At 45.6% G+C, this 12,219-nt stretch overlaps 1 protein-coding gene across 2 annotated transcripts in view; it reads right to left on the reverse strand.

Moving 5' to 3' along the window:
* Nucleotides 1-12,219, reverse strand: part of LOC137369695 (potassium voltage-gated channel subfamily H member 2-like) — a 465,677-nt gene that overhangs the window by 307,205 nt on the left and 146,253 nt on the right. The gene's annotated exons all lie outside the window — the stretch shown is intronic.

The raw sequence follows: 12,219 nt of genomic DNA on the forward strand, positions 1-12,219 counted from the left end.
GAATGGAAGCAGGTGAGAGCAGTCCCACCCAGCTGGACAACAGTGGAGAGGCCTTGGAAGAAGATAGTGTGGTCAACCGTGTCAAAGGCTGCAGACAGATCAAGAAGGACGAGGAGGGAAAGTTTATCTTTGTCACAATCACATAGGATGTCATTTGTGACTTTGATAAGAACTGTTTCGGTTCTGTGAGAGGGGCAATTGGAGGGATTCAAATGTGGAATTCCGGGAAAGATGGGTACAGATTTAAGAGGCTACAACATGTTCAAGGACTTTGGAGAGGAAAGGGAGTTTGGAGGTGGGATGGTAGTTTGTAAGGACGGTGGGGTCAAAGGTGTGTTTTTTGAGGAGACGGGTGATGACAGCAGATTGAAAGGAGAGAGGGACAACTCCTGAAGAGAGGGAACTGTTAACAATATCAGCTAACATGGGGTCCAGGTGGGAAAGTTAGGTGATCAGTAGTTTTGTGGGAACAGGGCCGAGGGAGCAGGTGGTTGGTCTCATGGACAAGACGAGCTCAGAGAGGGCATGAGGGGAGACAGGAGAGAAACTAGAGAAAGATTTGAGTTCAGGGCGAGGGCAGGGGAAACTTTACAGAAGGTTTGTCCCGGTGAGCTAGTGGAAGGGAGGAATACGGCAAAGGCAGCTGATCGGATAGTCTCAATCTTAATGATAAAGAAGTCCATGAGCTCCTCGCACTTACTGTTGGAGGTGAAGGTGAAGGTGGAAGGGACAGAGAAGGGTTTAAGCAGGCGGTTGGTCATGATCAAGGAAGTGATCAGAGAGGCTGTATCTGTGATTGATGTGATGGAGTAGGTAGGAATCTTGCAGTACACTGCAGGACTCATACATTAACAGCCCGACAGTTAAATCTCCAGAGGCCACACTGAGATCTGTCTCTATATCCCACTGACCCAAGAACTGCAATTTCAGAAATGCTTTAATCACACAATCTCGTTAAAGTGCAGAGGACATTGCTGCATTTCTCCAAACTGTGCTCCACTTAATCTTCAGGCTCTTGGGATTTAGCCAATGGCCCTTGTAATCCCAGCTCTCAGCAAATTGCTGCTCTTTGATTTTGCATAGGACTGGAAAGACACCAACTAGCTTTTTGTCACTTGTGGGCAGAATGTGAGAGTCACTGGCCAGGCCAGCATTTATTGACCATCCCGAATTGCCCTTGAGAAGGTGGTGGTGAGTTGCCTTCTTGAACCACTGCAGTCTATGTGGGGTAGGTACACCCACAGTGCTGTTACGAAGGGAGTTCTAGGATTTTGACCCAGCAACAGTGAAGGAACGGCGATATAGTTCCAAGTCAGGATGGTGTGTGACTTGGAGGGGAACTTGCAGGTGGTGGTGTTCCCATACATCTGCTGCCCTTGTCCTTCTAGTTGGTAGAGGTCGCAGGTTTGGAAGGTGCTGTCAAAGGAGCCTTGGATAGTTGCTGCAGTGCATCTTGTAGATGGTACACACTGCTGCCACTGTGCGTCGGTGGTGGAGGGAGTGAATGTTTGTAGATGGGGTGCCAATCAAGCGGGCTGCTTTGTCCTGGATGGTGTAGAGCTTCTTGAGTGTTGTTGGAGCTGCACCCATCCAGGCAAGTGGAGAGTATTCCATCACACTCCTGACTTGTGCCTTGTAGATGGTGGACGGGCTTTGGGGAGACAGGAGGTGAGTTACTCGCCTCAGGATTCCTAGCCTCTGACCTGCTCTTGTAGCCACAGTATTTATATGGCTACTCCAGTTCAGTTTCAGTAAAGGAGAATCAGTAGATGTAATGTACTTGGATTTCCAAAAGGCATTCGATAATGTGCCACATAAGACGTTACTGCAGAAGATAAGAGCTCAGTGTGTTGGGGCTAATATTTTAGCATGGATAGACAAGAAACAGAGGCCAGAATTTTACACCCCCTGTGCGAGTGAGCTGGAGGTGGGGATGGGAGGACAATTGTGTGGAAGACGGTGGGGGGGGGGGGGTGCCGTTCCCATCACCTTCCCACCCCCGCTGAAATTTTACGAGCGGCGGGGGAGGTGGCGAATGGCCCGACTGCCCCAGGCCAATTGAGGCGTTTAGTGGCCAATTAACTGCTACTTAAAGGCCTCCTCCCACCACTGCTGGTAGACTGGGAACTTCAGCAACAGTGGAGGCTGCCCAGTAAAACCTGGCAGCCTCATTCCGCACCTTGGGGGCGGGGGGGCCCTCCTGAACCGGCATTCTGTGCCTCACAGAGGGTCCCACAAGCAGCACAAGCCATGCCAACTGGAGCACCTCCCCCTGCTCTCCTGAACAACCCCCACACCCCTCACCAGGGGTCCAGCCGATTGTCCCCGGCAAGGCCCAAACCCCACTAACCTTTATGGAGGTCACTGCTTTCAGTGACACTGCTGGGACTGAGGAGCTGCTGGCCTGCTGATTGGCCAGCAGCTCTTGGAGGTAGGACTTCCCAAAGACTGGCGGATCGTATCAAACAACATGTCCCTTCCGCTGTTCGCAAGAGGCAAAAAGTACAGGCTATACCCAACCAGCCCATGCTTGCAAAACTCAAAACACAGTGTCCAACATCAGATGTGGTTCTGTGATTGGACAGCATTTGCTAAATAATCCTCAGTGTGCTCAGAATTACGCTGACAACCAATTTAAGATTTTCAGTCGGCCTCGCCGTGTGGCACATTTTCACGTACTGAAAGCGACATATATTAATGCACAGGGTCCTGTTCTTTGCAGACAGAAAGAACACATACACACATTGCGTCTGTTTCAGCTAAACAAAATAAGTGACAGCAATTCACGGGTTCATTCCTCATGGCAATGCCTTGACCAATCAGGGTCAAGCTACCTGGTTTAAATTTCAAACAAAGCTTGACAGTTAACTGTCTGTCACCATAAACTGGTGCATTCTCCATGGCAACGACTCTACCAATCAGAGTTCACTTGCCAACCAATCAGCACTCTCTTCTCATACAGCATAAAGTTGTTGCCTCCACTTACATTGCTATTCTTGTGGATTGTCCTGAAAAGTGCAAGACGAAAAGCTTCGACAACATGTCTCTATTTTCAGATATACTTGGTTCACTAGGTGGATTCCTAGTATGAAGGGATTGTCTTATGAGGAAAGATTGGGCAGGTTGTGCCTTTTCTCATTGAAGTTTAGAAGAATGAGAGGTGATCTTATTGAAACATAACAGATTCTGAGGGGGCTTGACAGGGTAGATGCTGAGAAGATACTTCCCTTAACAGGGAATCTAGAACTAGGGGGCACAGTTTCAGAATAAGTGGGTCTCCCATTTAAGACAGAGATGAGGAGGAATTTCTTCTCTGAGGGTTGTTAATCTTTGGAATTCTCTTCCCCAGAGAGCAGTGGAGGCTGGGTCATTGAATATATTCCAGGCTGAGCTCGACAGATTTTTGATTTAGAAGGGAGTCGAGAGTTATGGGGGGCAGACAGGACAGTGGAGTTGAGGGCCCAATCTGATCAGCCATGATCTTATTGAATGGTGGAGCAGGATCGAGGGGATGAATGGCCTACTTCTGCTTTTATTTCTTATGTTCTTATATGCTTTACTAGCTACTCACACAATATGTTCCGCCTCCTTGAAAAGATCTATGACCCTGTGTTCCTGTACACAACTTTAGAACTGTGCCATGAACTCTACATTGCCTCTTCCCATCCCTTCTGCCCAAATGCATCACCTCACACCTGTCTGTATTAACTTTCATCTGCCACTTGTCTGCCCATTCTGCTAGTCTATCTATGTCCTGTTGCAGGTGATTTGTATCATCCTCACTGTTTGCCACACAACCAAGTTTGGTATCATTGGCAAAGTTTGAATTTCTACTCTGTATTCCAAGATCCAAGTCATTTATATATAGCAAAAAAAGGAATGGTCCTAGCACTGACCCTTGGGGAACACCACTGTCTACCATCCTCCAGTCTGAACAACCACCATTTACTGCGACTCGCTGTTTTCTGTCCTTCAGCCCATTTTTTATCCAATTGGACCCTCCAATTCCATGAGCCTCAATTTTGGTAACCAGTCTTTTATGTGGGACTTTGTCAAATTCTTTCTTAAAGTCTACATAAACAACATCCACCGTATTCCCTTCATCAACCTTCTCTGTTACTTCATCAGGAAATTCAATTGCCTTTTACATATCCATGCTCGCTCTTTTTAATTAACTTAAAACTCTCCAAGTGTCTGTTGATCTTTTTCTCTGATTATTGTTTCTAAAACCTTCCCCACCACTGATGTTAAACTAACTGGCCTGTAGTTGCTAGGACTGTCCTTACACACTTTCTTGAATAAGGGTGTCACATTTGCCACTCTCCAATCCTCTGGCACCTCCCCCATATCTAGGGAAGATTGGAAAATTATGACAACCTCTTCCGCTATCTCCATCCCCACTTCCTTTAGCAAACAGGGATGCAAGCCATCTGGAACAGGCGACTTATCCACTCTAAGCACAGCCAGCCTTTCCAGACCCTCCTCACTCTCAATTTTGACCCTATCCATTAACTCCATCATTTCCACTTCTACCGATACTTTGTCAGCGTCGTCTTCCTTAGTAACCACTGCTACAAAGTATTCATTGAGTATTCTAGCCTTGCCCTGCGCCTCTAAACATATATCATTCTCTTTGTCCCTAATAGGACCCACTCTGCCTCTTACTATCTGCTTACTATTTACAAGCCAATAGAAGATTTTTGGGTTCCATTTTATGTTAACTGTCATTCTATTCTCATACTCTCTCTTTGTCAGTCTCATTTTCCTCTTCACTTCCCCTCTCAACTTATTGTATTTGGCCTGATTCTCACTTGAAGAATTCACCTGACATGTATCATACACCCTCTTTATTTGTTTCATCACATTCTCCATCTCCTTTGTCATCCAAGGAGCCTTGTTCTTTGGTTCCCTTACCTTTCACCCTTGCTGGAATGCACCCAGATGGCACCTGAGTCGAGAGAAATGGGTCCTTTTCAAGTTAGCAAACTGTAACTAGTGGAGTGGTACAGGGATCAGTGCTGGGCCTTAACTATTTACAATAATGACCTGGATGAAGGAACTGAGTGTATTGCAGGCAAATTTGCTGATGATACAAAGATAGGTGGGAAAGCAAGTTGTGAGGAGGACACAAAGAATCTGCAAAGAGATCGAGATAGGTTAAGAGAATAGGCAAAAATTTGGAAAATGGAGTTTAATGTGGAAAAATGTGAGGTTGTCCACTTTATCTGCAGTACTCAAGGCAGAGTCTCAGCAACACCCTGTACAGCTGTAGTTAGTCTTCCCTACTTTTATACTTCAGCCCACTTGCAATAAATACCAACATTCCATTAACCTTCCCAATTACTTCCTGTACCTGCTTGCTGATTTTTTGTGACTCATCTATGAGGACATCCAGATCCCTCTGTACTGCAACATTCTGTCGTCTCTCTCCACTTAAATAATATTTTGCTTTTCTATTCTTCCTGCCAAAGTGGATAACCTCATATTTATCCACATTAAACTCCATCTGCCAGATTTTTGCCCATTCACTGAACCTATCGATATCCTTTAAAATATCAACATCCTTGAGTCTTCTTTGGCCTCCTTATCTCGAGAGACAATGGGTAAGCGCCTGGAGGTGGTCAGTGGTTTGTGAAGCAGCGCCTGGAGTGGCTATAAAGGCCAATTCTAGAGTGACAGGCTCTTCCACAGGTGCTGCAGAAAAATTTGCTTGTCGGGGCTGTTACACAGTTGGCTCTTCCCTTGCGCCTCTGTCTTTTTTCCTGCCAACTGCAAAGTCTCTTCGACTCGCCACACTTTAGCCCCGCCTTTATGGCTGTCCGCCAGCTCTGGCGATCGCTGGCAACTGACTCCCAGGACTTGTGATCAATGTTACAGGACTTCATGTCGCATTTGCAGATGTCTTTAAAGCGGAGACATGGACGGCCGGTGGGTCTGATACCAGTGATGAGCTCACTGTACAATGTGTCCTTGGGGATACTGCCATCTTCCATGCAGCTCATCCTTGAATATTGCTGAAAATAGAGACATGTTGTCGAAGCTTTTAGTCTTGCACTCATCGGGACAATCGTAAGAACACCAATGTAAGGGAAAACAACAAGTTGTACTGCAGGAGAAGAGAGCGCTGATTGGTTGGCAAGTGAACTCTGATTGGTACAGGCGTTGCCATGGAGAATGCACCAGTTTAAAGTGACTGACAGTTAACTGTCAAGCTTTGTTTGAAATTTAAACAGGGTGGATTGACTCTGATTGGTCAAGGCATTGTCCTGAGGAATGAGGCAGCGAATCGCTGTCACTTATTTTGTTCAGCTGAAACAGGCGCAATGTGTGTACATGTTCTTTCTGTCCGCAAAGAACAGGGTCCTGTGTATGCCCTGCACTGCGAGGCCAAATGAAAATCCTAAACTGGTTGTCAGCGTAATTCTTAGCACACTGAGGATTATGTACCAAATGTTTTCCAATCGCAGAATCACATCTAATGTTGGACACTGTCATAGAGTCATAGATTCATACAGCACAGAAACCGGCCCTTCAGCCCATCGTGTCTGTGCCGGCCATCAAGCACCTAACTATTCTAATCCCATTTTCCAGCACTTGGCCCGTAGCCTTTTATGCTATGGTGTTTCAAGTGCTCATCTAAATACTTCTTAAATGTTGTGAGGGTTCCTGCCTCTACCACCTCTTCAGGCAGTGTGTTCCAGATTCCAACCATCCTCTGGGTGAAAACATTTTTCCTCAAATCCCCTCCAAACCTCCTGCCCCTTACTTTTAATCTATGCCCCCTGGTTATTGACCCCTCCGCTAAGGAAAAACATTTCTTCCTATCTAACCTATCTATGCCTCTCATAATTTTGTATACCTCAATCATGTCCCCCCTCAGCCTTCTCTGCTCCAAGGAAAACAACCCTAGCCTTTCCAGTCTCTCTTCATAGCTGAAATGCTCCAGCCCAGGCAACATCCTGGTGAATCTCCTCTGCACCCTCTCCAGTGCAATCACATCCTTCCTATAGTGTGGTGACCAGAACTGTACACAGTACTCCAGCTGTGGCCTAACTAGCGTTTTATACAGCTCCATCATAACCTCCCTGCTCTTATATTCTATGCCTCGGCTAATAAAGGCAAGTATCCCATATGCCTTCCTAACCACCTTATCTACCTGTGCTGCTGCCTTCAGTGATCTATGGACAAGTACACCAAGGTCTCTCTGACACTCTGTATTTCCTAGGGTCCTACCATCCATTGTATATTCCCTTGCCTTGTTAGTCCTCCCAAAATGCATTACCTCACACTTCTCAAGATTAAATTCCATTTACCACTGCTCTGCCCATCTTACCAGCCCATCTATATCGTCCTGTAATCTAAGGCTTTCCTCCTCACTATTTACAACACGACCAATTTTCCTGTTATCTGCGAACTTACTGATTATACCTACTATATTCACATCTAAATCATACAAACATAGAAAAATAGGAGCAGGAGTAGGCCATTCGGCCCTTCAAATCCATTCAATACGATCATGGCTGATCATCCAAACTCAGTAACCTGTTCCCGCTTTCTGCCTGTATCCCTTGATCCCTTTAGCCCCAAGAACTATATCTAACTCTTTCTTGAATATATTTAATGATTTGGCCTCAACTGCTTTCTGTGGTAGAGAATTCCACAGGTTCACCACTCTCTGGGTGAAGAAATCTCTCCTCATCTCAGTCCTAAATGGCTTACCCCTTATCCTTAGACTGTGACCCCTGGTCCTGGACTCCCCCACCATTGGGAACATCCTTCCTGCATCTAGTCTGTCCATTCCTGTTAGAATTTTGTAGTTTTCTATGAGATCCCCTCTCATTCTTCTAAACTCTAGCAAATACAAGCCTAATCGACCCAATCTCTCTTCATACATCAGAACCTTTGCTGCACTCCCTCCATAGCAAGAACATCCTTCCTCAGACAGGGAGACCAAAACTGCACACAATACTCCAGATGTGGTCTCACCAAGGCCATGTATAATTGCAGCAAGACATCCTTGCTCCTGTACTCGAATCCTCTCGCTATGAAGGCCAACATACCATTTGCCTTCTTAACTGCCTGCTGCACCTGCATGCTTACTTTCAGTGACTGGTGCACAAGGACACCCAGGTCTCGCTGCACCTCCCCCTTTCCCAATCTATCACCATTCAGATAATAATATGCCTTCCTGTTTTTGCTACCACAGTGTATAACCTCACATTTATCCACATTATACTGCATCTGCCATGTATTTGCCCACTCACTCAACCTGTCCAAATCACACTGGAGCTTCTCTGCATCTTCCTCACAGCTCACACTCCCACCCAGCTTTGTGTAGTCTGCAAACCTGGATATATTACATTTAATTCCCTCATCTATATCATTAATATATATTGTGAATAGCTGGGGTCCGAGCACTGATCCCAGAGGTACCCCTCTAGTCACTGCCTGCCACTAGGAAAAAGACCCGTTTATTCCGACTCTTTGTTTCCTGTCTGCCAACCAGTTCTCTATCCATGTCAGTACCTTACCCCCAATCCCATGTGTTTTAATTTTGCACGCTAATCTCTAATGTGGGACCTTATCAAAAGCCTTCTGAAAGTCCAAATACACCACATCCACTGGTACTCCATTATCTATTCTACTAGTTACATCCTCAAAAAATTCCAGTAGATTTGTCAAGCATGATTTCTCTTTTGTAAATCCATGTTGACTTTGTCCGATCCTGTCATTGTTTTCCACGTGCTCTGCTATTACATCTTTTATAATGGACTCCAGCATTTTCCCCACTACTGATGTCAGGCTAACCAATCTATAATTACCTATTTTCTCTCTACCTATTTTTTTTAAATAGTGGGGTTACATTAGTTACCCTCCAATCTGTTGAAACGGTTCCAGAGTCTATAGAATTTTGAAAAATGACCACCAATGCATCCACTATTTCTAGGGCCACTTCCTTAAGTACTCTGGGATGTAGATTATCAGGCCCTGGGGATTTATCGGCCTTCAATCCCATCAATTTCCTTAACACCATTTCTCTATTCATACTGATTTCATACAGTTCCTCCTTCTCACGAGATCCAATGTTCCCCAACATTTCTGGGAGGTAATTTGTGTCCTCCTTTGTGAAGACAGAACCACAGTATGTATTTAATTGGTCAGCCATTTCTTTGTTCCCCATTATAAATCCCCCCGTTTCTGGCTGTAAGGGATCCACATTTGTCTTCACTAATCTTCTTCTCTTCACATATCTAAAGAAGCTTTTATAGTCAGTTTTTATGTTTTCTGCAAGTTTACTCTCAGACTCTATTTTCTCCTTCTTAATCAATCCCTGGAGCGAAGGAGGCTGAGAGGGGACATGATAGAGGTATATAAAATTATGAGAGGCATAGATAGGGTAGATAGCAAGAGTCTGTTTCCCATGGTAGGGGTGAGTAAAACTAGAGGGCATAGATTTAAGGTGAGAGGGAGGAGGTTTAAAGGGGATCAAAGGGGTAAATTTTTCACACAAAGTATAGTGGGTATCTGGAATGAGCTGCCTGAGGAGGTGGTGGAGGCAGGAACAGTAGCGACATTTAAGAGGCATCTGGACAGGTACTTGAATGAGAAAGGCATAGAGGGATATGGAATTAATGCAGGCAGGTGGGATTAGTATAGATAGGCATTATGGTCAGCATAGACGCGGTGGGCCGAAGGGCCTGTTTCTATGCTGTATGACTATAACTCTATAATCCCTTGGTCCTCCTTTGCTGAATTCTAAACTGCTCCCAATCCTCAGGTTTGTTGCTTGTTCTGGCCATTTTATATTTCTCCTCCTTGGATCTAATACTATCCCTAATTTCTTTTGTAAGTCACAGTTGAACCACCCTTCCTGTTTTATTTGTGCACCTGACAGGAATGAACAATTGTTGCAATTCATCCATGCTCTCCGTAAATGCTAGCCATTGCCTGTACACTGTCAACCCTTGAAGTAACGTTCCCCAATCTATCATAGCCAACTCGTGCCTCATACTTTCATAACTTCCTTTATTTAGATTCAGGACCCTAGTCTCAGAATCAACTCTCTCACTCTCCATCTTAGTGAAGAATTCTATCATGTTATGGTCGCTCTTCCCCAAGGGACCCCACACAACAAGATTGTTAACTAATCCTTTCTCATTACACAATATCCAGTCTCGGATGGCCTGGTCTCTTGTTGGTTCCTCAACGTATTGGTCCAAAAGCCCATCATGTACGCACTCCAGGAATTCCTCTTCTACAGTATTATTGCTGATTTGGTTTGCCCAATCTATATGTAGACTAAACTCACCCATGATTCAAGTTGCACCCTTATTGCATGCAGCTCTAATTTCCTGTTTAATGCCATCCTCTACATCACCGCTGCTGTTTGGGGGTCTATATACAGCCCCACCAACGTTTTCTGCCCCTTGGTGTTTCTTAGCTCCACCCATACAGATTGCACATCAGGATTCTCTGAGCTAATATCCTTCCTCACTATTGTATTGATTTCCTCTTTTACTAACAACGCTACTCCACCTCCTTTCCCTTTTTGCCTGTCCTTTCTAAATATTGAATACCCCTGGATGTTCAGTTCCCATCCTTGGTCCCCCTGCAGCCATGTCTCTGTAATCACAACTATATTGTATCCATTTACATCTATTTGTATGGTTAATTCGCCTACCTTATTGTGTCTTCTCCGCGCATTGTGACACAATGCCTTTTGGCTTATCTTTTCAACATTCTTAGTCATTTTAGCATTATTTCGCACAATGATCCTATTTGTTTCTTGCCCTTGATTTCTCTGCCTTCCACTTTTGCCTTTTTGTTTCCTGTCTTTCGTTTCTATCCTGGTTTCCTCCTCCTCAGTCTCCCCGCTCAGGTTCCCATCCCCCTGCTATTCTAGTTTAAATCCTCCCCAACAGCACTAGCAAACGCCCCTGCGAGGACATCGGTTCCAGTCCTGCCTGGGTGTAAACCATCCCGCTTATACAGGTCCCACCTTCCCAGAACCGGTCCCGATGTCCCAGGGATCTAAATCCCTCCCTCCTGCACCATTTCTCCAGCCACGCATTCATCTGGTCTATTCTCCTGTTCCTATACTCACGAACATGTGGCACAGGAAGTAATCCTGAGATTACTACCTTTGAGGTCCTGCTTTTTAATTTTAGCTCCAAACTCCTTAAATTCATCTTGCAGGACTGACCTGGGAGCAGAGCAGCGACTGGCGGATGTGCGAGGAAGCTGATCCGGAGCGGTGGCTGGCTCTCTCTCACTCTCTGTGCTGGAGAACGCAGAGACTCAAAAGAAGAAAAAAAGACTTAGTGACATCACAGGAAATCTGCAAGGTGATCGGTTGGGTAAGTAACAATTGTTACTCAATTTAAATAGCTTAAAAAAATACAGGGATAAATTGAGTACTACGAGTGAGTGTTTTTTTTTAAATTAGTGTAATTTAGATTGTAGTGGGCAGTGTTTGGAGTAGAACAAGGCCTCTAGTGAAATTAGTATTTTTTATTGGGAGTAACTAATCAATCGAAGGGTAAGTCATGACAGGAGAGCTCAGCCCATGATCTGCTCCTCCTGCGCTATGTGGGAAATCAGGGATGCTTCCAGTGTCCCTGACAACCATGTGTGCAGGAAGTGTATCCATCTGCAGCTACTGACTACCCACATTACAGAGCTGGAGCTGTGGGTGGATTCACTGTGGAGTATCCGCAATACTGAGGACGTCGTGGATAGCACGTTTAGTGAGGTGGTCACACCGCAGGTAATGGCTGCACAGACAGAAAAGAGATGGGTGACCACCAGACAGAGTAGTAGGCACAGGCAGGTAGTGCAGGAGTCCCCTGTGGCCATCCCCCTCTCAAACAGATATACCACTTTGGATACTGTTGGGGGGATAGCCTCCCAGGGGAAAGCAGCAACAGCCAAGTTCATGGCATCACGGAGGGCTCTGCTGCACATCAGGGGGGGAAAAGGAGTGGAAGAGCTGTAGTGATAGGGGATTCTATTGTAAGGGGTGCAGATAGGTGCTTCTGTGACCGCAAACGTGACGCCAGGATGGTATGTTGCCTCCCTGCTGCTAGGGTCAAGGATGTCACGGAGCAGCTGCAGGACATTCTGAAGGGGGAGGGTGAACAGTCAGAGGTCGTGGTGCACATTGGTACCAACGACATAGGTAAAGAGGAGGAGGTCCTGCAACGAGAATTTAGGGAGCTA

This window comes from Heterodontus francisci, chromosome 5, assembly GCF_036365525.1.
Source record: "Heterodontus francisci isolate sHetFra1 chromosome 5, sHetFra1.hap1, whole genome shotgun sequence".
NCBI lineage: Eukaryota > Metazoa > Chordata > Chondrichthyes > Heterodontiformes > Heterodontidae > Heterodontus > Heterodontus francisci.